We start from the raw sequence: 24,371 nt of genomic DNA on the forward strand, positions 1-24,371 counted from the left end.
TGAAGGCCAACATGCCATTTGCTTTCTTAACCGCCTGCTGTACCTGCATGCCAACCTTCAATGACTGATGTATCATGACACCCAGGTCTCGTTGCACCTCCCCTTTTCCTAATCTGTCACCATTCAGATAATAGTCTGTCTCTCTGTTTTTACCACCAAAGTGGATAACCTCACATTTATCCACATTATACTTCATCTGCCATGCATTTGCCCACTCACCTAACCTATCCAAGTCACTTTGCAGTCTCATAGCATCCTCCTCGCAGCTCACACTGCCACCCAACTGAGTGTCATCCGCAAATTTGGAGATACTACATTTAATCCCCTCGTCTAAATCATTAATGTATAATGTAAACAGCTGGGGCCCCAGCACAGAACCTTGCGGTACCCCACTAGTCGCTGCCTGCCATTCTGAAAAGTACCCATTTACTCCTACTCTTTGCTTCCTGTCTGACAACCAGTTCTCAATCCACGTCAGCACACTACCCCCAATCCCATGTGCTTTAACTTTGCACATTAATCTCTTGTGTGGGATCTTGTCGAAAGCCTTCTGAAAGTCCAAATATACCACATCAACTGGTTCTCCTTTGTCCACTTTACTGGAAACATCCTCAAAAAATTCCAGATGATTTGTCAGCATGATTTCCCTTTCACAAATCCATGCTGACTTGGACCTATCATGTCACCATTTTCCAAATGCGCTGCTATGACATCCTTAATAATTGATTCCATCATTTTACCCACTACTGAGGTCAGGCTGACCGGTCTATAATTCCCTGTTTTCTCTCTCCCTCCTTTTTTAAAAAGTGGGGTTACATTGGCTACCCTCCACTCGATAGGAACTGATCCAGAGTTAATGGAATGTTGGAAAATGACTGTCAATGCATCCGCTATTTCCAAGACCACCTCCTTAAGTACTCTGGGATGCAGTCCTGTGAAGCGCCTTGGGAAGTTTTACGACATTAAAGGTGCTATATAAATACAAGTTGTTGTTGTATGAGTCCATTTTGGTGCAGTTCTTATGAGCTGTAAGGTTGCATAGACTGGGTTTGTATCCCCTTCAGTATCGAAGGTTAGGGGGTGATTTCATTGAGATGTTTAAGATGAGCAAAGGAGCTGATAGGGAAGATAGAGAGAAAGGGGCAAGGGGCAAGGGGGCATAACCTTAAAGTCAGAGCTAGGTTATTCAGCGATGATATCAGGAAGCACTTCTTCACACAAAGGATAGTGGGAATCTGGAACTCTTTCCCCAAAAAGCTCTTGAGGCTGCGGGGTCAATTGAAAATGTAATAACTGAGATCGATAAGATTTTGGTTAGGCAAGGCTTATGGAACCAAGGTGGGTAGGCTACTGATCAGCCACGATTGAATTGAATGGTGGAACAGGCTCGAGAGACTGAGTGGTTTAATCCTGTACCTTTGTTCCTATGTAAAGAATTCAATGTAAAACAACTCAAAATATACATAACAACATAAGAAATAACAGGAGTCGGCCATTTGGCCCCCGAGCCTGCTCCGCCATTTAATAAGATCATGGCTGATCTGATCTTGGGCTCAACTCCACTTCCCCGCCCGCCCCTCATAACCCTTGGCTCCCTTATCGTTCAAAAATCTGTCTATCTCCACCTTGAATATATTCAATGACCCAGCCTCCACAGCTTTCTGGGGTAGAGAATTCCAAAGGTTCACGACCTCTGAGAGAAGAACTTCCTCCTCATTTAAATGGGCGACCCTTATTCTGAGTCTGTGCCCCCTAGTTCTAGATTCCCCCACGAGGGAAAACATTCTCTCTGCATCTACCCTGTCGAGCCCCCTCAGAATCTTATACGTTTCCATAAGATCACCTCTCGTTCTTCTAAACTCCAATGAGTAGAGGCCCAACCTGCTCAACCTTTCTTCATATGGCAACCCCTTCATCTCAGGAATCAACCGAGTGAACTTTCTCTGAACTGCCTCCAATGCAAGTATATCCCTCTTTAAATAAGGAGACCAGAACTATACGCAGTAGTCCAGAAGGCATGTCACCATAGAAAGGACCACTGTACCAAGATGAGGAGGAATTTCTTCGCTCGGAGGGTTGTGAATCTTTGGAATTCTCTGCTCCAGAGAGCTGTGGATACTGAGTCATTGAGTATATTCAAGGCTGAGATAGATCGGGAAGTCCTGCTACAACTGTTCAGACAGCGTTGGTGAGACCACACCTGGACTATTGCATACAGTTTTGGGGCCCGAAATTGGTGAAGGCCGCCGCCCAAAGGACAGGCCGATGGCGGCCGAGGTACCCGACAGTACTTTCGGCGGGTTTTCATCGGAGAGGTCGCTCGAAGGTCGGCGGGCTTCAAATGAGCGGCTTATGGCGCCAATCAGGGTGGCAGCCGATGGGAGCTTCCAACCTCGGCGGCAGAGGCGCTTGCTGCCCAATTGCCGCCAAGGATGGAGTCGGGCCCACGGAGGGTCGAAGACCTGAAAAGCAGAAGCATGAAAAAAAAAATTATAAAAACATCTGAAGACCTTCAGGAGACCCCCACCCAGGTAAGTCGCTGTAAGGAAAAAAAAAAATTACAAAAAGTGCACTCACTTTTTTTTCCACCATCTTCCTACCTACCGTCGGGGACAGACCGGCCTCCAGCCAGGGCTCCACCCCCGTTCTGCCGCCGACTCCCGCCCGCATCAATCTGGCATCTCGGCGGGCGGGAGGTAAGTTGCGCCACTCGGCCGTCCCACGGACGTCGGTGGGCGCTTCCCGGCGACTCTCCCCTCGCGCCCGCTCCAGGCCGCCTCGAAAGTGGCACTGGGTGGTTCAAGCAGGGCAATGTCAGCGGCAGTGGCCGGCAGTGAGCGGTAAGGCCGTCAATTTCGGGCCCTTGGTCTCCTTGTTTGGGGTTCTGTTGCATCGATCAATCACACTTCAATGCTTGGCAGAGGTATTTATTTACCAGATACTCTCTGCAGTGGGAGTGGTGATAATGGATCAGACTTTGTCGATTTGTCCTTTATATCAGACTGGTTTTTTTTAACTCGCCGCAAATCCATGAAAGGTTGGGCTAATTCTGGAGCCGCTTGTGTAATAGCTTTATCATGGCGACTGGATAAATTTTAATGAAAGACACATAAAAATGTCACAATTAATTTGCTTTCGTGGGAAAGCAGAATGTTAGCTTTAATCTCTATCAACACAGCTGTCATGTGGAATCTGAATCAGAATGGCATCTGTCAGAGCACGTCAGGTTTGCAGTCCTAAACTAATCACACCTCTTTGCACAGCATCCTCTGGGGCCTGCAAATTTACATTTTTAATTCTTTTTTGTATTTCGAAATGTCATAATTTATTATTCACCATTTGGGTTTCAATACATTGCTATTATTGTAGCCTAATTGGGTTGGGCTAACAAATGACAGGATAGAAGAGCCTTCTGTCTCTTGAAGAGAGCACGATTTGCCCTGAGCTTCACATCGCTTGGCCGTCGCTCCATCAAAGTCCGTCATTAGGGCCGAATCACACACAACAAAACGCCTGGCTATCAAACTATTAAAAGAAACAAAAAAGGCAGATGGCTGCCGGCCTGGGTGATTGTTTCGTGCGTACGAGCAGGTGTTGCACAGAATCAGAGACATTTACAGCGCGGAAGGAGGCCATTTCGGCCCATCGTGTCCGCGCCGGTCGACAAAGAGCTACCCAGCCTAATCCCACTTTCCAGCTCTCGGTCCTTAGCCCTGTCGGTTCCAGCACTTCAAGTGCACATTCAAGTACTTCTTAAATGTGGTGAGGGTTTCTGCCTCTACCGCCCTTTCAGGCCGTGAGTTCTAGACCCCCAGCACCCTCTGGGTGAAGAAATTTCCCCTCAAATCCCCTCTAAACCTCCCCCCAACTACTTTAAATCCTATCCACTCTATCCAGGCCCCTCATAAGTTTATACACCGCAATCAGATCTGCCCTCAGTCTCCTCTGTTCCAAAGAAAACAGACCCAGCATCTCCAATCTTTCCTCGTGGCCAAAATTCTCCAGTCCAGGCAAGTTATGAGTCAAGCAAGGACAAACTGAAGTGAAACCTTGGAGTCGGGCCTGAGGGAACCGGGAAAGGGTTTTTTATTCGCCACGGCATCTGGTGGCATTGCCGCGACCGCACAGGAGCGGCTCGGAGTAAGCCCCCCACCCAACACTAGTGCAGCTGGCAATGTTAGAGTCCAGGGCTTTCAGGAGGGCTTTACTATTTGCAAGGAACATCGATAGCACTAGTTAGGCCACAGCTAGAGTACTGTGTGCAGTTCTGGTCACCACATTATAGGAAAGATCTGATTGCTCTCAAGAGGTTTCAGAGGAATTTATCAGGATGTTGCCAGAACTGGAGAATTTTACCTATGAGGAAAGATTGGATAGATTGGGTTTAGAAACATTTAAACATAGAAAATAGGTGCAGGATTAGGCCATTCGGCCCTTCGAGCCTGCACCACCATTCAACATGATCATGGCTGCTCTTGCAACTTCAGTACCCCATTCCTGTTTTCTCTCCATACCCCTTGATCCCTTTAGCCGTAAGGGCCACATCTAACTCCCTTTTGAATATATCTAACGAACTGGCCTCAACAACTTTCTGTGGTAGAGAATTCCACATGCTCACAACTCTCTGAGTGAAGAAGTTTCTCCTCATCTCGGTCCTCAATGGCTTACCCCTTATCCTTAGACTGTGATCCCTGGTTCTGCACTTCCCCAACATCGGAAACATTCTTCCTGCATTTAACCTGTCCAATCCCGTCAGAATTTTATATGTTTCTATGAGATCCCCTCTCATTCTTCTAAATTCCAGTGAATATAAGCCTAGTTGATCCAGTCTTTTTTCATATGTCACTCCTGCCATCCCAGGAATCAATCTGGTGAACCTTTGCTGCACTCTCTCAATAGCAAGAATGTCCTTCCTCAGATTAGGAGACCAAAACTGTACACAATATTCAAGGACCTGTACAACTGCAGTAAGACCTCCCTGCTCCTATATTCAATTCCTCTCGTTAGGAAGGCCAAATTGTCATTTGCCTTCTTCACTGCCTGCCAACTTTCAATGACTGATACACCATGACACCCAGGTCTCATTGCACTTCCCCTTTTCCTAATCTGCCGCCATTCAGACAATATTCTGCCTTCATGTTTTTGCCACCAAAGTGGATAACCTCACATTTATCTACATTATACTGCATGTTGTTTTCTTTGGAGTAGAGGAGGCTGAGGGGAGACCTTATTGAGGTGAATAAAATTATGAGGGGCCGAGTTAGAGTGGATAGGAAGGACCTATTTCCATTAGCAGAGCGGTCAACAACCAAGAAGCATAGATTTAAAGTAATTGTTAGGAGGTTTCAGAGGGGATTTGAGGAGAATTTCTTCGCCCAGAGGGTGGTGGGGTCTGGAACTCACGGCCTGAAAGGGTGGTAGAGGCAGAAACCCTCACCACATTTAAAAAGTACTTGTATGTGCACTTGAAGTGCCATAATCTACAGGGCTACGGACCAAGAGCTGGAAAGTGGGATTAGGCTGGATAGCTCTTTGTCGGCCAGCACGGACACGATGGGCCGAAATGGCCTCCTTCCGTGCTGTAAATTTCTATGATTCTATGAGAAGGCTGCCAAGCATATGCCAGTCCCTGCACGCGGTGCCCCACACAGTAATGTTTGCCTTGAAGAAACTTTTTGTTCTAAAATTTCACCCATTCCCGAGTGAAAAAGTATAGGCTTATCAAAATCTGAACAATTTAAAAATAAAATCTGCATTCACAGGCACTAATGTGGCCTTTTCCTGGCTTAACATATAATTTAAAAAAATCTATAGGCCTGAATTTAATCCAGAGCTAGAATCGGGCGGGACTCCCACAACAATTTAAAGTTATGTAGAACCTTTAAGGTAGTAAAACTACAACAACAACAACTTGTATTTATATAGTGCCTCTAACGTAGAGAAACGTCCCAAGGCGCTTCACAGGAGTGTTATAAGATAAAGGATTTGATACCGAGCCAAATAAGTAGAAATTAGTACAGGTGACCAAAAGCTTGGTCAAAGAGGTAGGTTTTAAGGAGCGTCTTGGAGGAGGAAAGAGAGGTAGAGAAGTTTAGGCAGGGGGTTCCAGAGCTGGGGGTCCAGGCAACAGAAGGCACGGCCATCAATGGTGGAGTGATTATAATCAGGGATGCTCAAGAGGGCAGAGTTAGAGGAGCGCAGACATCTCGGGGGGTTGTGGGGCTGAAGAAGATTACAGAGATAGGGAGGGGCGAGACCATGGAGGGATTTGAAAACAAGGATGAGAATTTTGAAATCGGGGCGTCGCTTAACCGGGAGCCCATGTAGGTCAGCGAGCACAGGGGTGTCCCAAGGTGTCGCATGACTGTTATCAGATAAAATTTTACACAGAGTCACATAAGGAGATACTGGGACAGGTGACCAAAAACCTAAGAGTTTTTTTTTAATCTATATGTTATTGAAAGAAATCTTGCATGCTTCCTGTCCACAAACCATACTTCCCGTTGTCTCCATTTTTGGTCACTTCTTTCTATCAGCATTTCCCATGCTCAACTGGTAGGTAAACATTTCCTATTCGACTCAGCCTTGGTTTGGTATGGCCTGGAGAAGGCAGACCCTTTACTGGAGACTGAAATCCTTCTCAGCTGATGACAGAGATAAGTCTGCAAGCTAATGCCCAGGTGGGTTAGGTCACCCGAGCTGGAAAGGCAGAGGGAGCTTTACCAGTGCTCTGTGTAGTTAACCAATGCAGTGTCAGCTGTGGCTCAGTGGGCAGCACACTTGCATCTGAGTCAAGAGGTTGTGGGTTCAAGCCCCACTCCAGGAACTTAGAAACATAGAAAATAGGTGCAGGAGTAGGCCACTTGGCCTTTCGAGCCTGCACTGCCATTCGATAAGATCATGGCTGATCATTCCTTCAGTACCCCTGAGCACATAAATCTAGGCTGACACTCCAGTGCAGTGCTGAGGGAGTACTGTACCGTCGGCGATACTGTCTTTCAGATAAGATGTTAATCCAAGACCCCATCTGCCCTCTCAAATAGATGCAAAAAATCCCATGGGGCTATTTTGAAGAAGAGCAGGGGAGTTATCCCTGATATCGTGGGCCAATATTTATCCCTCAATCAACATAACAAAAACAGATTATCTGGTCATTATCACATGGGAGCTTGCTGTGTGCAAGTTGGCTGCTGTGCTTCTGACATTACAACAGTGACTTCTCTCAAAAAAAACTTACATCGTTGGCTGTAAAGTGCTTTGAGATGCCCAGTGGTCATGAAAGGCGCTATATAAATGCAAGTATTTCTTTCTTCTTTTTGCTGGTTACATTCCAGCAGTACTTCTACACATAGTTGGGAGTCCCTAAGCCTAGCCAAACTGCAGATAAGTTTCTGGATGTCGATGAGTCGGGGGGGAGGGGTGGGGGGTGCGGGGGGAGGTGGGGGCGTCCCAAAAGAAAAAGGCCATATTCTACAAATCAGGTAAATAGAGATTCTACTTTTGTGGATTGGTTGGTAGTTTGCCGATTTGTTAAGCATTAAGGTTGCGGACACCCAACTGACCCAAACCGGTTCACCAAAGAAACGCAAGGGAAGAAATTGCCTTAACTCCAATTTAGACACTGATCAGGATTATTATCAGTGTGATATTATTGCTTTGATCTGTATTAAAATACTTTGATCAAATATTATTTTCTTATCAATGATAAAGAGGAAGCTAGATTAGTACTTGAGGGAGAAAGGGATAGAAGAATATGTTGAGAAATACCTTCCAAGAGAGGTTCGACCTCAGTTGGTGTCCAGTTCTGGGCAACATACTTTGGAGGGATGTCCGGGCCTTGGAGAGGGTGTGGAGGAGATTTGCGGGAGTGGTACCGGGGATAAGAACATAAGAAATAGGAACAGGAGTAGGCCATACAGCCCCTCGAGCCTGCTCCACCATTTAATACGATCATGGCTGATCTAATCATGGACTCAGCTCCACTTCCCCACCCATTCCCCATAACCCCTTATCCCCTTATCGTTTAAGAAACTGTCTATTTCTGTCTTAAATTTATTCAATGTCCCAGCTTCCACAGCTCTCTGAGGCAGCGAATTCCACAGATTTACAACCCTCTGAGAGAAAAAATTCCTCCTTATCTCAGTTTTAAATGGGCGGCCCCTTATTCTAAGATCATGCCCTCCAGTTCTAGTCTCTCCCATCAGTGGAAACATCCTCTCTGCATCCACCTTGTCAAGCCCCCTCATAATCTTATACTTTTCAATAAGATCACCTCTCATTCTTCTGAATTCCAGGGAGTAGAGGCCCAACCTACTCAACCTTTTCTCATAAGTCAACCCCCTCATCTCCGGAATCAACCTAGTGAAGCTTCTCTTTGAACTGCCTCCAAAGCAAGTATATCCTTTCGTAAATATGGAAACCAAAACTGGATGAGGAACTTCAGTTGTGTGGAGAGACTGGAGAGGCTGGGGCTGTTCTCCTTGGAGCAGAGACAGTTAATGGGAGGTTTAACATATGAGGGGTCAATAAGGCAAAACTGTTTCCCCTGGCAGGAGGGACGGTAACTAGCGGTCACGTATTTTAGATAAAGAACAAGAGGGTGGGGGGATATTAGTAGAATTGTTTTAACGCGGCGAGTTGTTATGATCTGGAACGCGCTGTCTGATAAGGTGGTGGAAGCAGATTGACTTTCAAAAGAGAATTGTTCGAAAAGGAAAAATTTGCAGGGCGATGGGGAAAGAGCTGGAAGGAGTGGGGCTGATTGGATCATTCTTTCAAAAAGCCGGCACTTGCACGATGGGCCCAATGGCCTCTTTCTGTGCTGTGATATTCTGTGAAATCTGATAGGGCGCGATGAAGTAAGTTAGGTGGGAGGAGGTCCGTGTTGAGCATCAAAACTAAAATAGACGGTTTGCATGCTGTAAACGCGATGTAATAGGATCACAGTGAAAGATTTGCATTCACACTTGTTCAGTGAGTTATCTCCAGTAAGCGAGTCAGGTTGCCTACCCAGAGGCCATGTATGACTGCTCTTCCATGACATTCCCTCTCAAAACCACCAGTTAATCTTTTACTTTATGAGACACCATGCTCCTTACTCTCTCTGCTAATAGGCCCCAAGCTCTGGAACCCCCTGCCTAAACCTCTCCGCCTCTCTACCTCTCTTTCCTCCTTCAAGACGCTCCTTAAAACCTACCTCTTCCACCAAGCTTTTGGTCACCTGCGCTAATTTTTACTTATGCGGCTCAAATTTGTTTTATCGCGTAATACTTCTCTGAAGAACCCTGGGACGTTTCACTGCGTTAAAGGCGCTATATAAATACAACTTGTTATCGCTATAACTTTCATTACCCCTTCCCCACAGGTATTGATCAAGTTCGCTTTGAAAGGTGCTAATTGAACCTGAATTAATCACTCACTTTGTGAGGCTGTTTTATATCTCCAAATCTTGTGGAAAAAGTCAACTCTAACCTTACTTGAGACTTGGGCGGTTTGTACGTTCAATCCAATCTGATGATCATTGCCCAAGTTAAATAGCTTGCTTACTTAAATAGCTTACTTCAACCTTATCGATGTCTTTCATTATTTTTACTGCACCTAATGCAAGTACAAATCTTCCTCTAATGTATTCATCTAAATCGCCATGTAATCAAATAAGCTTTAAACACAGGTATTGATACACTTCCACTTCTTTAAGCCAGTGTTGTGCTTTACAGACACCCAGGGAACGGTTATTTTCTGAAGCGCTTTCCTGAACTTCATTTCCCGTATGAACAGGAATTAGCACTGAACAAAATCCTGAACCCTATGTACAGGCTGGTACCCAGAAAATCAGAATTTGGTCCAATGCGGGCTTTTTCATTCAGATTGCCCAATCTTTTTGATTTATAAATATCAATACCACGGGTAAAAGGTCAAGATGTACCTCAGTACACATTTGGGTTTTCTGCTGGCTTGACAAGCAGCCTCTGGTCTCCTCACTGAACACAGAGAGTGGTTGAGGTGAATACTACAGACGCATTTAAGGAGAGGCTAGACAAGCATATGAGGGAGAAGGGAATAGAGGGTTCTGCTGATAGAGTTCGATGAGGAAAGAGGGGAGGAGGCGCGAGTGGAGCATAAACGCCGGCATGGACTGGTTGGGCCGAATGGCCTGTTTCTGTGCCGTAATCATTAAACTTTCTCTGACTCCAATTCATCCTTTGCCACATATTAACACTGTTAAGTTTGTCTTTTAACCCTCTCGATCTATATTTCCTGCGACAATCTTCAGGTTTCTAAAACTCAAGTGTCGCATCACCGAATCATTACATCTTGATTTAACTCATCTTGTCTCAATGCTAACGTGCTAGAACTCTCAATTCTGAGCCAGAAGGTTTAACGTTCTAAGCCCTACACCACGAAATGAGGATGTAATCTCGGCTGATACTTCAGTGCAGTGCTATTGGAGGTGCCTTCTTTCAGATGACACATTCAAACCTCAGTGAACCCTCAGAACTTTAATTGGACCATCCACATAAATACCATGGCAACAAGAGCAGGTCAGAGGCTGGGTATTCTGCGACAAGTGTCTCACCTCCTGGCTCCTCAAAGTCTTTCCACCATCTACAAGGCACAAGTCAGGAGTGTGCTGGAATACTCTCCACTTGCCTGGATGAATGCAGCTCCAACAACACTCAAGAAGCTCGACACCACCTAGGACAAAGCAACTCGCTTAATTGGCACCTCATCCACCACCTTAAACATTCACTCCCTCCACCACTGGAGCACCGTGGCTGCAGTGTGTACCATCTACAAGATGGCCTGGCCAATACTTATCCCTCAATCTACATCACTCCAAGAAATACTTCATTGGCTATAAAGCACTATGAGATGTCCTAAAGATGTGAAAGGCGTCATGTAAATAAATATTTTCTTACCTCATGTTCTCACCTGCTCTTTTTAATAGTGGTGGTAATTGGATCTCAATCTGAAAAAAAGGACTCTAACCTCAGATAAAGGCCTCAGGACAAATTAGAAAGAAATACTTGCATTTATATAGCGCCTTTCACGACCACCGGACGTCTCAAAGTACTTTACAGCCAATGAAGTACTTCTTGGAGTGGAGTCACTGTTGTAATGTGGGCAATGCGGCAGCCAATTTGCGCACAGCAAGCTCCCATAAACAGCAATATGATAATGACCAGATAATCTGTTTTTTTTGCTATGTTGATTGAGGGATAAATATTGGCCCCAGGAATAACTCCCCAGCCGCGGGATCTTCAATATCTTCCTGAGAGAGCAGACAGGGCCTCGCTTTAATATTTCATCTGAAAGACAGCACCTCCAACAGCGCAGCATTCCCTCAGCACTGCTCTGGGAGTGTCTGTTGAGATTTTTCGGGGTTTAAGTCCCTGGAGTGGGTCTTGAACCCACAATCTTCAGAGTCAGAGGTGAGAGTGCTACCCACTAAGCCACAGCTGACACTGCTTGCTGTTTGAGCTACTGGCTGTTTAACTCCTACTAAAGTGGACTGCCCAGTGGAAAGATTTTAGATAAGTAACAGACAAATCATTCGTACCTAGCCTGGCTGGCAATCCAAGGGACGGAGTCTGTTGGCTGTGACTTCGTAAACACGGGCAGAGAAATCCTGATAGCGCAGGGCAGAAGGGTGCTAATTAAGACTGTGCTGATTAATCAATCATAATCAATTAATGTTTAAAATGTGGCAGAGATTTTAATAATCAATCAATTTATTTGTAACTATTATTCAGCTTGGGAATGGAACAGGAGTTGGTCCAGACAGAATGGCAATACAGCACAGAGCACAAACAACAGCTAAATGGTTAAATAGCATTTGACATACTCCCAAATGTAATTCAAATTTGGTAATATATTGGTTGAACCCCCGTGGGGGCGGGACCCACGTGCAGACGCCGGGTGTTGGTCAATGCCTAGAGGGCTCAAGGGCATCAAATCAGTTGCAGAATACCCAGCAAATGATGAGGAAACATGGCCGGATTCTCACGATGACTGTGGTCCTGCTGAAAGGTCAGTGATTGACCTCCTGGCCCTGTTAAAGCCGTTCCTTTCCCAGGTCAGCTGGTACTGTTGCCTCCTTTAGATGCACTTCGGGGGTAACTGTAATGTATCACCAATTATCAGCAAGGGAAGACATCGGTGATGAGGTCCAACACGCCTCCAGTGCGCCAGCGCAGCCTTCGGCCGCCTGAGGAAGAGAGTGTTCGAAGACCAGGCCCTCAAATCTGGCACCAAGCTTATGGTCTACAGGGCTGTAGTGATATCCGCCCTCCTGTATGGCTCAGAGACGTGGACCATATATAGTAGATACCTCAAATCGCTGGAGAAATACCACCAACGATGTCTCCACAAGATCCTGCAAATCCCCTGGGAGGACAGACGCGTCCTCGACCAGGCCAACATCCCCAGCATCAAAGCACTGACCACACTTGATCAGCTCCGCTGGGCGGGCCACATTGTTCGTATGCCTGACACAAGACTCCCAAGTCAAGCGCTCTACTCGGAACTCCTACATGGCAGGCAGCCCCAGGTGGGCAGAGGAAACATTTCAAGGACACCCTGAAAGCCTCCTTGATAAAATGCAACATCCCCACCAACACCTGGGAGTCCCTGGCCAAAGACCGCCCTAAGTGGAGGAAGAGCGTCCGGGAGGGCGCTGAGCACCTCGAGTCTCGTCGCCAAGAGCATGCAGAACGCAAGCGCAGGCAGCGGAAGGAGTGTGCAGCAAACCAGACTTCCCACCCACCCTTTCCTTCAACCACTGTCTGTCCCACCTGTGACAGAGACTGTAATTCCCGTATTGGACTGTTCAATCAGCTAAGAACTCACTTTTAGAGTGGAAGCAAGTCTCCCTCGATTTCGAGGAACTGTCTTTGATGATGAATGCATGCACAGTTTGTAGAGCTGTTGCATTGTGACTGGCTTAGCCAGTCACGTGATGTTCACCAGATTCAATAAAACCCCAGCCAGTTGGATCTCGGTCATCCACGATGTGGTATGCAGTTTTTTCGGTCCCTGCCACAAACTCCGTTCCCCAGCCACTGACTCCATCCCTCTCCCCAACTTCTCTCTGTGGCTGAACCAGAATGTTCGCAAACTTGGTGTCATATTTGACCCTGAAATGAGCTAACAACCACATATCTGCAGCATAACTAAGACCGCCTATTTCCACCTCCATAACATCACCCGTCTCCGCCCTTGCCTCAGCTCATTCGCTGCTGAAGCCCTCATCTATGCCTTTGTTACCTCTAGATTTGACTATTCCAACGCAATCCTGGCTGGCCTCCCACATTCTACCCTACGTAAACAAGAGGTGATCCAAAACTCGGCTGCCCCGTGTCCTAACTCGCACCAAGTCCCGCTCACCCATCACCCCCTGTGCTCGCTGACCTACATTGGCTTCAGGTTAAGCAAGGCCTCGATTTCAAACATTCTCATCCTTATTTTCAAATCCCCCCATGGCCTCGCCCCCTCCCTATCTCTGTCATCTCCTCCAGCCCCACAACTCCGCCCCCCCCACCCCCCGAGATGTCTGCGCTCCTCAAATTTTGCCCTCTTGAGCATCCCTGATTATAATCGCTCAACCATCGGTGGCCGTGCCTTCTTTTGCCTAGGCCCCAAGCTCTGGAACTCCTTCCCTAAACCTCTCCGCTTCTCTAGCTTTCTTTCCTCCTTCAAGACGCTCCTTAAAACCTACCTTTTAGACCAAGCTTTTGGTCACCTGCGCTAACTTCTCCTTATGTGGCTCGGTGTAAAATTTTTATTGCAAATACTCCTGTGAAGCATCTTGGGACGTTTCACTACATTAAATGCGCTATATAAATACAAGTTTTGTTGTTCTTGTGAGCCCAGTGGATGAACTGGTAATGTGTCGTGTGATTGTTAAACCTTTTGCTAATAAACCAACTAGTTCTTAATAGCAATGTGTTGCTATGAATTCTTAAGCAAAGAACCCATGAAGCAAATACATTACAGTAACCATCAGGGGCACTTTCTATTTATTGTTTTGTCATCTGATCCTGCAGAAATGAAACAGGAAGCTGACATTGATCCAGGCACAAAACATTTCATTGCAGAGTTGTAAAACGTACTTTACTTTTCTTACGTGCAGTTTGGTCCAGTGCACCATTTTAGATGCTGTTGTGGATTGTTCTGGAAAAGGGCCCCCATTTTCACATCCCATGGCAAAAAGAGGGACTACTTTGCAACTGCTTTGATATTGAGCAAGGCGCATACTGGGATCAGCTGTGCGAAATGGAGAGTTTAACAACTACAAATTGCATTTGTATAGCACCCTGAATTTAAATTCCCCAGCTGCCGTCGAACTCACATCCCCCCAGAATATCAGTCCGGGCTTCTGGATAGCTAGTTTCATCATCATAGGCAGTCCCTCGGAATCAAGGAAGACTTGATTCCACTCCTAAAGTGAGTCCTTTGGTGGCTAACAGTCCAATGTGAGAGCCACAGACCCTGTCACAGGTGAGACAGACATTCGTCGAGGGAAGGGTTGGGTGGTACTGGTTTGCCGCCCGCTCCTTCCGCTGCCTGCGCCTGACCTCTTCACGCTCTCGGCGTTGAGATTTGAAGAGTCCAACGCCCTCCCGGAAGCACTGTCTCCACCTAGGGCGGTCTTTGGCCAGGGACTCCAAGGTGTCAGTGGTGATGTCGCACTTTACCAGGGAGGCTTTGAGGGTGTCCTTGTAACGTTTCCGCTGCCCACCTTTGGCTCGTTTGCGTGAAGGCGTTCCGAGTAGAGCAATTGCTTAGGGACACAAAGGGGCACAACGGACATGATCTTTGCTAGTTTAGTAACACAACCACTACGCGATGGTACCCTACACCGATTCCCTGTACAAAAGTACCGATATATCCTTCTGTTGTGTGTATCTTTGCACTTTATCGTAAAACTTACCTCGTAAGCTGCCTGTAAATGAACAAATACAGAACAGAATTCCTAAGACATTGCTCATTCATGGTATACCAGCCCCGAATGACTGCAGGTTCCCTCCAGTTTATAAAGCCGTTGCTTTAAAAGGAACTTTAGTCAATAATGGTATCTATTTGAGTCCTTCTTGACTGAATTAATCACTGAATACTTGCCCTTAGAATATTCAAGCAGCAGCTTTCATTCTCTCTACTAACGTTATGACTCATTTATTTTCCGGCAAGTTTCTTGCCTGTTTTCTTTTCCTTTCTCCTGAAGCTATTAATTCTCTCACTTGGGCACAGTTCATGGGCACCAGTCAACCTACAGTACCTCATCCACCATTGTTACAGGACGGGGAGTTTAAAAAAACCTCTAATTGTAACATGAACAGAGTCCGGGGATCAAGAGCTGTATTGTCGAGTATGAAACCAAGGCGCTTTTACATTAAGCACACATCGTTATTGCCAAGCAATAAGAATGCGACGTTTTCTCACAATGACAAGAGCGATTCGGATGGCGAGAAGGCTCATTGACCCATTCTATCAAAGACACTCTAGTGCCAGCCGTAACTCAGTGGGTAGCACATTCACCTCTGAGTCAGACGGTTGTCGGTTCAAGTCCCACTCCAGGAATTTTGAGCACAAAAAAATCTAGGCTGACACTCCCAGTGCAATACTAAAGAAACTTAAAAAATAGGTGCAGGAGTAGGCCATTCGGCCCTTTGAGCCTGCACCACCATTCAATAAGATCATGGCTGATTATTCCCTCAGTACCCCTTTCCTGCTTTCTCTTGATCCCCTTAGCTGTGTAAGGGTCATATCTAACTCCCTCTTGAATATATCCAATGAACTGGCATCAACAACTCTCTGCGGCAGGGAATTCCACAGTTTAACAACTCTCTAAGTGAAGAAGTTTCTCCTCATCTCGGTCCTAAATGGCCTAGCCCTTATCCTAAGACTGTGTCCCCTGGTTCTGGACTTCCGCAACATCGAGAACATTCTTCCCGCATCTAACCTGTCCCGTCCCCTCAGGATCTTATATGTTTCTATGAGATCCCCTCTCATCCTTCTAAACTCCAGTGTATAAAGGCCCAGTTGATCAAGTCTCTCCTCATATGTCAGTCCGGTGAACCTTCGCTGCACTCCCTCAATAGCAAGAACGTCCTGAGGGAGTGCTGCACTGTCGGAGGTGCCGTCTTTCAGATGAGACATTAAACCGAGGCCCCGTCGCTCTCTCAGGTGGATGTAAAATAACTCATGGCTACTAGTTTGAAGAAGAGCAGGGGGATTATCCCCGGTGTCCTGGGGCCAATATTTAATCCTCAAACAACATAACAAAAAAAAAAGATTATCTGGTCATTATCACATTGCTGTTTGTGGGAGTTTGCTGTGCGCAAATTGGCTGCCATGTTACAACAGTGACTATACTTCATTGGCTGTAAAGAACTTTTGGGCGCCTAGTGGTCGTGAAACATAGAAACATAGAAAATAGGTGCAGGAGTAGGCCATTCGGCCCTTCTAGCCTGCACCGCCATTCAATGAGTTCATGGCTGAACATTCAACTTCAGTGAAAGGCGCTATATAAATGCAAGTCTTTCTTGACTGTCTTTCCATTACTCGTTTCTTAAATGAGAGCAGTATGCCTGGAAACTGGTTCCATCTGTTGCTCGCCCTCTATGTAAAGTACTACTTCACCGGCCCAAGGCCACGGTTGTAGATACATCACCGAAGGGGAAAGGACTGAGTGTGGCCGAACAGAAAATTACCTTACCTTTTAAATCTCACCTGATGGAGGAGACCATCACGGCTGGCTCCTGTAATTTTGGGGGGGGGGGGGGGGGGGGGGGAAGTACCCTGACATAAATCCAACGCTGTCTGAAACATTAGTCACAGGTAACGTGGGCTACTGTGACATGGTTCCCAGTAACGCTTCGGAAAGCTGGATTACAACTCGTTTGTAACGTTGATTGTTCAACTGCTCCGGTATTCCAGAGAATATTGGCAGCAAAGACGAGGTCAACGCAGTGTCTAACATCATATCTGTCTAGTTAAAAAAGAATCCGGATGGACTATCCGACTGTGAGTTTTCTGATTGATCTTCTGTAGGCCCATCTCCTATTTTCCCGATTGGTTCATTTTCACAGTAGCGACATCGAGCCGACCACACTCGACAGAATACATTTCAGCTCCCCTTTCTGAGTGCTTCAGTGCCTCTGCCGTCAGATATGAGGATTAGTTTTTCCTTTAATTAGATCTCTTCCAACAGCCATGACAGTTCTCTGCCCCAAAGCAATCCAGCAAACAGGACAGCCAAGAGGTAAGCTTCCATCTCCGAAGCTGACCAACCGGTTAATTAAACCAATCGGTCTGTTGCCTTCCCAACCCTGTCACCGTCAACACTGCGCGGGCCGTAATCTGCCTCTCACTCCACCGCTTGCTTCCCTTGCTTCTCACTTGTCGACCTCAATTCTTGCCTTCTCCGTCCGCCCTGTTCTATCGCAGAACCAACGCTATGTCAGCTGTGGCTCAGTGGGTAACACTCTCGCCTCTCGAGTCCGAAGGTTGCCATGGAGGCATTTGAAAACAAGGTTGAGAATTTTGAAATCGAGGCACCACATGGCTTAGTGCCTGTTGTTATGAAGCTCCCAAGCTGAACCCGGTCAACTTAAGTGGGCTATAAAAGGAAGCGACTTCCCAGAAGGGGGAAGGGATGAATCAGTTTTCAGTGGCCACTTAAGGAGCACCATTGCCGGAGGAGCATGCCACCTCAAGATACAGCGGCAGCCGTTCCAGGAGGGCGGCGGCTTTGAGGAGAGCGACATCACCAAAACCCAGGTCGCCGATTAGAGCATGGGCAGGAACTTTGGCGGGGCCCAGGTACAGCAGAGGTGCGGCGAAAGATGGGGGCAGAGGAGCGACGTGATCGGGGCTCGGGCGAGGCGAGAGTTCGGGCCCCAGGACAGGCGAGGGCCCAGGGGCAGCACGGGCCAGCGATATGTGTGCGCACAAGGTCCGTGCAGCAGAGCTGGTCTCGAGTCGTCGTTGGTTAACCCTTGCCACTGGAGGAACAAGACCTAGCTCTGTCAAGCCCGTGTGCACGTTAAAAAAGTCCACGCACAGGCAGCTTCCGCCCTTCTGGATGTAGTTCGGGACTTGGAATATCAGGTCTTTCATTGAAACACCTGTGAACTCATCCCTTTTTTGGTGTGGAAGCAAGTCATCCTCAATACGAGGGACCGCCGAAGGGGAAGGCCATTGCCAGAGGGCAGGATTCAGTTCTCTGAATCCTTTATGTCAGGGAGGACGTTGAGGTGAATGGCGAGTGTGGAGGGGGCAATAGGTCTCAAATAGTCCACCATTCCATGCGCCACTTTGATGGCAAGGTGAAAGCTTGGCATTGGCCCAAATGAGCAGTTCACCAATAATGAGAAAAGGATTAGCCGAGCTCATCCGGAGATAGGCTCAGATTTTTGACTCTTTGCTCCCGAGCCGTGCGAGCGTGGGCTCAGATCGGATTCTGAGGCCAGAATCTCGAGGCTAATTCCCCGTGCGTGAGGACGACGGGAAGCACAAGCATTTTGTCACCCAACAGATATTGCTTTCAGCGCTCGCTTAAGCTTTGTCTCCCCTCTTTAGCCAACCTGGAGCACATTATCAGGTCGCAGTGTGACGCTGGGCATTGTCGAGCGGGGAAACGAAGTCTGCAGGAACAGGAGCTCCAGCTGGTGGCGTGCGGAGCATCATTAGCAAATGATGAGCCTCTGTATTGAGGTGACACATTAAGCAGAACACCATCTTTTCTGAGTGACAAGCTAAATGTAATTGGCCGGCGCTTAACAAAATATTTACATTTTTCCAATCTTTCATTTTCACAATACTTTACGCGGGACAGTGTTTTTTTTTACAAACAAGTTACATTATATGTGCCAAAAGAGGAAGATTATACAGGTGCAACGGCTGAAATCCAGCAACCTCGGGACCAAGACAGGTTTTCAGATTGTCCCAGATTTCGGACCTCGCTGTTGGTGCTCGTCGCTGCCCGCCGATCCTCCACTCCTCATCGCCCGTCGGTTCCCGCCGATCCTCCACTCCTCATCGCCCGTCGCTGCCCGCCGATCCTCCACTCCTCATCGCCCGTCGGTTCCCGCTGATCCACCACTCCTCATCGCCCGTCGGTTCCCGCTGATCCTCCACTCCTCATCGCCCGTCGGTTCCCGCCGATCCTCCACTCCTCATCGCCCGTCGCTGCCCGCCGATCCTCCACTCCTCATCGCCCGTCGGTTCCCGCTGATCCACCACTCCTCATCGCCCGTCGGTTCCCGCTGATCCTCCACTCCTCATCGCCCGTCGGTTCCCGCTGATCCTCCACTCCTCATCGCCCGTCGGTTCCCGCTGATCCTCCACTCCTCATCGCCCGTCGGTTCCCGCTGATCCACCACTCCTCATCGCCCGTCGGTTCCCGCTGATCCTCCACTCCTCATCGCCCGTCGGTTCCCGCTGATCCTCCACTCCTCATCGCCCGTCGGTTCCCGCTGATCCTCCACTCCTCATCGCCCGTCGGTTCCCGCCGATCCTCCACTCCTCGTCGCCCGTCGGTTCCCGCTGATCCACCAATCCTCGTCGCCCACCGATTCCCGCCGATTCTCGTCACCCGCGGCCCCCCCGGCGCTGCGTTTTTTTTACCAGTTTTTACCGCTTTCCACGGCCCTCGTCGCCCGATGTCGCCACCTTGGCCGTATCAAAGAATGTCGGCACAATTCCGGTTTTCGAACAGCTGGATTCGAGACGTTGTCCCTGTACATATATCTCAGGTATGAGATCACAGGAAATGCATTTCTATTTATTAATGCGCTTGATTCAGTCACGGTGCTGTCACTAAGGTCTTTGTTAACTGTACATTTGTGACTGCACTCAATGCTGTTCCCTCTTTTATGATGGAGCAATGATCTTACAGGCTGAAATGTATATACCTGTGAGTATGCTCACAGGTTTGTAGGGCTGTCGCTCTGCCATCCGGACACGCCATGGCGCACTATCTTGCCGTCCGGAGGAGGCAGGGGTCCCCAATGGAGTGCTCTCGACGCAGGAGTCCTGATACGCTCATAATAAAGGATGAAACTGAGTACTGTGAGCAATGAGTAAGTGTGATCTTAGCTCCAGAGTGCAGGTACTTCGTGGGTGACCTGCTTATATACCATACTCCCAAGGGATGCTGGGATACCTTGGGATGCCAACAGGTGGGCCCTCTGGTGGTGGTGTGATACATAACAATTTATTGGGGACTTGGCCTGGAGGTTGTTGCATGGAGCAGTCCCATGCAATAAGTTTTTAAGTCAGTTCATAGGCTCCCAGGCCGCCTGCAATTTCTGCGGTCTGGAGGAGTCCGTGTTCCATGTGTATGTTGAGTGAGCGAGGTTGCAGCCCCTCTTCCAATATCTGAAGGGGCTGTCCCTCAAATTCTGGCTGCACTTCAATCCCACACTCCTGATCTTTTGGCACCCTGTGCAGAGGGGAGCGGGCAGGTCGGAAGGCCTCCTCGTAGGCCTGCTCCTGGGCATGGCCAAGGGGGCCATCAGCCGGTCCAGGCAGTGGGCGGTCGAGGGGGTCGTTCAGCCCGACTGCCTGCCCCTCTTCCGCGGTTACATCCGAGCCAGGGTGTCCCTGGAGATGGAGCACGCGAGAGGTGGGCGCCGGAGGGACTGGAGTGCATCGTCACCCCCGGCAACCAAATTTTATTTTGATCCAGTTGTCTAAAGTTTAATTTGTTTAAGTTGTCGGTTTTAGTGTCCCCCGCCCCCGCTTTTAGCCAGGGGGAACTTGTATAATTTGTGTTTTTGGTGCCGTCAAAAAAAAATCCAGGTGGCAGTTGATTGAAAGTTTCTGGAGTATGAATTCCCCTCCCCCCCCCCCTTTAACCAGGGGGCACTTGATTATTGTTTCTGCAAAAATAGTTGTAGAGCTGTTGCATTGTGAGTGGCTTAGCAAGTCACGTGATGTTCACAAGACTCAATAAAACCCCAGCCAGTTGGGTCTGAGTCATCCACGATGAGGTATGCAGTTGTGAGCCTGGTGGATGAACTGGTAATGAGTAGTGTGATTGTTAAACCTTTGCTAATAAACCAATTAGTTCTTACTAGCAATGTGTTGCTATGAATCCTAAAGCAAAGAACCCATGAAGCAAATATATTACAGACGGGAAAGTGGAGTTGAGGTCGAAGGTCAGCCATGATCTTATTGAATGGTGGAGCAGGATCGAGGGGCCTATTTCTTATGCTCTTATTCACTGATCCCACTCAGAAGAAGCTTTGCTCATCCCACTGTAGTCGGGAATAACCTTGCTGAATTCTTCAGCAAAGAACCCATGAGGCAAATTCTTTACACATACCAACAGTATAAGAACATAAGAAATAGGAGCAGGAGTAGGCCATACGTCCCCTCGAGCCTGCTCCGCCATTCAATACGATCATGGCTGATCCGATCATGGACTCAGCTCCACTTCCCTGCCCGCACCCTATAACCCCTTATCCCCTTATCGTTTAAGAAACTGTCTATTTCTGACTTAAATTTATTCAATGTCCCAACTTCCATAGCTCTCTGAGGCAGCAAATTCCACAGATTTACAAGCCTCTAAGAGAAGAAATTTCTCCTCATCTCAGTTTTAAATGGGCGGCCCCTTATTCTAAGATCATGCCCTCGAGTTCTAGTCTCCCCCATCAGTGGAAACATCCTCTCTGCATCCACCTTGTCAAGCCCCCTCTTAATCTTATACGTTTCGATAAGATCACCTCTCATTCGTCTGAATTCCAATGAGTAGAGGCCCAACCTACTCAACCTTTCCTCATAAGTCAACCCCCTCATCCCCGGAATGAACCTAGTGAACATTCTCTGAACTGCTTCCAAAGCAAGTATATCTTTTCGGAAATATGGAAACCAAAACTGCACGCAGTATTCCAGGTGTGGCCTCACCAATACAGTATATGAACAGGAAAAGACCCTCTGGTCCATTCAGTCTATCCTACACAACTTGTGATAACTTGTATTTCTCTTACGTCAAGCTGTATATGGTAGCGCGGCAAAGTTTGTCCAAAAACAAATATAGAAACAACTCAATAACTATTCCAAATAATTAAACCTGGTTTTTCAGAATGCAATGCCTCAGGGGCTGGGACTTTCTTAAATCTCATTGGAGTAAAATCATTTTAGAGAATTAATTTTACCACTGGTACAATTTAAAAATTAAATACACTGTCACAAAGAGGAACAGTCAGCATTAAATCCTTTGGCTATATTGTTCATTGTTAGTTTTAGTGAAAAAACATTAAATCCAAGTATAAATGGATAAACATTGCTTGACATTAGAAACGTAGAAATTTACAGCACAGAAGGAGGCCATTTCGGCCCATCGTGTCCGCGCCGGCCAACAAAGAGCCGCACGGCCCTCGGTCAGCAGCCCTGAAGGTTACATATAAACCTATGAACAATGAACAATGGCGGAAAGGTAAAGAGCACCTGGCCCAACCAATCCACCCCACACTGCAACACCCCTTACACTGAAACATTCTACACTCCACCCCAACCGGAGCCATGTGATCTCCTGGGAGAGGCAGAAACCAGATAAAAACCCATGCCAATTGGGAAAAAAAAAATCTGGGAAAATTCCTCTCCGACCCATCCAGGCGATCGAAACTAGTCCAGGAGATCACCCTGGCCGTATTCGATTCCCTGCAGTACTTACCATCGTATCTGTGCCGGCCAACAAGAGGTTATCCAGTCTAATCCCACTTAGCAGCTCCAGGTCCGTAACCCTGCAGGTTACTGTTGTGTATAGAAGAACTCCATAAGGCTGAGTACTGTGAGCTAAACTTAGTGTGACCTTAGTCTTCTTTATTACAACTCCAGAGTGCCTAAACAACATGGAAGTCAACTTTTTGTACTGGCCCTGCACACGTGTGCAGGTGACCATTAGGAATCGAAATAGTCGCGCCCTCTGGTGGCAAGTATTACATAGTTACATACATAACATCACTCCCCGCTCCCCCCCCAAAGTCTTCGGTACAAGTTATTTACAAGTTATGGCGATCAGGAGGCCTTCGCTTATTGGTTGATCGTCTAAGTTTAAACTCTGGCGTGTGTGAGTTGGTCAGACCATTGCTGCACTGCACCGCAGCTGGTCTGACTGGACTGTCAGAAACAATGGATTCATCCTCGTGATTGACAGCGAGGTCGATTGCTAGTTGGGTGTGTGTTGGTGGATCGTCGATGGTGATGTCCTCTACAAGTCGTTCCTAGTTGTCAGTAAATCGCAATTTGGTCTGATCTAAATGCTTTATGCACGGTTGGCCATTTAACAGTTTGATTATAAACACCCTATTGCCCTTCCTCGGCCAAAACAGTGCCAGCAACCCACTTGGAACCATGACCGTAATTCAGGACAAACACACGGTCGTTAACATCAGTGTCACGTGAAACAGCCGCGCGATCGTGGTACATGTTCTGCCGGTGTCGCCGGGTTTCCACGTGATCATTAAGATCCGCGTGGACTAGGGAGAGCCTGGTTTTGAGGGCTCTCTTCATTAACAATTCTTCCGGGGGAACCCCGGTGAGCGAGTGGGGTCGTGTCCGGTAACTGAGCAGAATACGAGACAAGCGGGTCTGCAGGGAGCCGTCCATCACGCATTTCATGCTCTGCTTGATTGTTTGGACTGCCCACTGTGCTTGACCATGAGACACGGGCTTAAACAGAGCAGACCTGACATGTTTGATGCCATTGCACATCGTAAACTCTTTGAATTCTGAGCTGGTGAAACACGGTCCATTGTCGCTGACAAGGAGTCGGGCAAGCCATGGGTGGCGATCATGGCCCAGAGGCTTTCAATGGTGGCTGTAAACGTGCTGGATGACATGATTACGCATTCAATCCATTTGGAGTAAGCATCCACAACTACTAAAAACATCTTTCCTAGAAAGGGGCCGGCAAAATCTATGTGGACCCTGGACCACGGTTTGGAGGGCCATGACCACAGACTCAGTGGAGCCTCCCTTGGTGCATTGCTCAGTTGCGAGGAAGTGTTGCACTGATGCACGCATGACTCCAAGTCCGAGTCAATGCCGGGCCACCAAACACGCGACCTGGCAATTACCTTCATCATGACAATGTCTGGTTGGGTACTGCGTAGGTCGCGTATAAATGTTCCCCTGCCTTTTTTTGGCAAAACCACGCGATTACCTCATAAGAGACAATCCGACTGGATGGACAGTCCATCTTTGCGTCGGTGAAACGGCTTAATTTCATCTTGCATTTCCCTGGGAACGGCCGACCAGTTCCCATTTAGGATGCAACTCTTTACTAAGGATAGCACAGGATCCTGACTGGTCCAAGTCCTGATCTGGCGAGCCGTGACAGGTGACCCCTCGCTCTCAAAAGC

The sequence above is a fragment of the Pristiophorus japonicus genome, chromosome 21 (genome assembly GCF_044704955.1).
Source record: "Pristiophorus japonicus isolate sPriJap1 chromosome 21, sPriJap1.hap1, whole genome shotgun sequence".
Taxonomy (NCBI): domain Eukaryota; kingdom Metazoa; phylum Chordata; class Chondrichthyes; family Pristiophoridae; genus Pristiophorus; species Pristiophorus japonicus.